Genomic DNA, 1,529 nt, shown 5'->3' with positions numbered 1-1,529 from the left:
GCGCCAATGGTCGTCTACATGTCTGCTGCGTCATTGGGGGTGCATCTTGTAACCTGTGCCGGGCAGCCACGGATCCTGGATGGCGGAGCGGCCTGCAAGCCGAGCGCCTTTCTTCGGAAGCGGGCTTGATCGGTCAGCCGGCGGGTGGAAAACGTCGGTCTGCCATTTCTGGCTCTCTGATGTGGCCGGGGCCGAAATGCAGATCTCTCCGCCGTCCCGTATCGGACCGCTGTCGGCCATACCTCGTTGGAAAGCGGCGGCGACGCCGCACGCGGCGGTGTCAGCCCGCTCCCGAATCGACGATGCACGGCGTCGCTAGGCCGCTTGGCCCGCCGGGCAACCGGCATCCGCTGCAGTCTTTCTGCAGTAACATGAAGACGCAACGTGGCAACTGGCGCTGGTAAAGAGCGTCCGCTGCGGCCGGACGGGTCGCACCGGAGGCCAGCGACGGCGTGCGGCTGGCTCTTTGGCCGGCGGAGGTGCAGCCGTTGGCTGGAGACCGCATTCCGACAGCTATCTCCGCTGGTCGGCCAGCTGTGCTCGCCGGGTGCGCGGCGCGGGGAAGAGGAAGGCAAGCGGCATCGAACGCTACCACATTCCTGCGGGCCGACCCAAAGCGGAGCGCGCTGGAAGTCTGCGAAATGCAACCGGAGAAGAAAGTCTGAATGTGGCAACTCATGAACTGAAAATTGTCGGCGACAAATGGTTAACCAAATGGGTTGAAGGTGGCAAACCATTAACCGAAAACTCTGGCAAATGGTTAACCGGCGTGTTAAAATGGTATGTTTAATAACAGATGGAAATGATGAAGCCAACATAGCCAAACGAAGGCGGGGACGTTAGTGTGGCAGAAGGGCATGTCTTTTAGCCGTCGGGCGAATGTCCCTGCCAGTTGGAATCTTTTTGGGAAAAACGGGGAAAAATCGGAAAGGCCTAGCTGTCGGCCGTGCGGTGCGTTCGCTCGCGCTCGGCCAGCTGCGTCGATGGGTGCCGGAACGGTGCGGCTGCGTTTCGGGAGTGCGGAGATACGGCCTGTCAAGTTTCGACCCGGAAGTCTGGATGGAGCTAAATCCGAAGCCGTTTGCGGGAAATTAGTTCCAGGGCTCGATGACTGAAGTCAAATCCGTCCCGCCAACTTGACACTTGTCATTTCTGTCCTTGGGGGTTGGCGGGGTATCTGCACAGAGGGAGGAGGTGGCTCAACGAGAATTGGTGAGTTTTCCAAAGTCACGTCTCGAGTCTCCAGGTCTGCAGAGACCGACCACGGCTGCCGCCCAACCTACTATTCACCCTTTTTGGGCGGGAATCTTTTCCATTTTTGTCCATTTTTCGGGTTTTTGGTCGGGCTTCCAAAACGGCAGCCCGAGGCCTGGCAGAGGCCGGGGCATGGCCCCGGTCGCGCCAGGCGGCTCGCGTGACCCGATTAAGCCCCGAAAGCAGACGGGAAATCGGCAGACCTGCCCGAGTTCAGCCCGGGGGGGGGGGCAGGTCGGTTCGGCTCAAATCATTAACCAAAGCCGATACTGGTC

Source organism: Pristiophorus japonicus, chromosome Y (assembly GCF_044704955.1).
Source record: "Pristiophorus japonicus isolate sPriJap1 chromosome Y, sPriJap1.hap1, whole genome shotgun sequence".
In the NCBI taxonomy this organism is placed as follows: Eukaryota; Metazoa; Chordata; class Chondrichthyes; family Pristiophoridae; genus Pristiophorus; species Pristiophorus japonicus.
Note: the sequence above shows the minus strand (reverse complement) of the source record.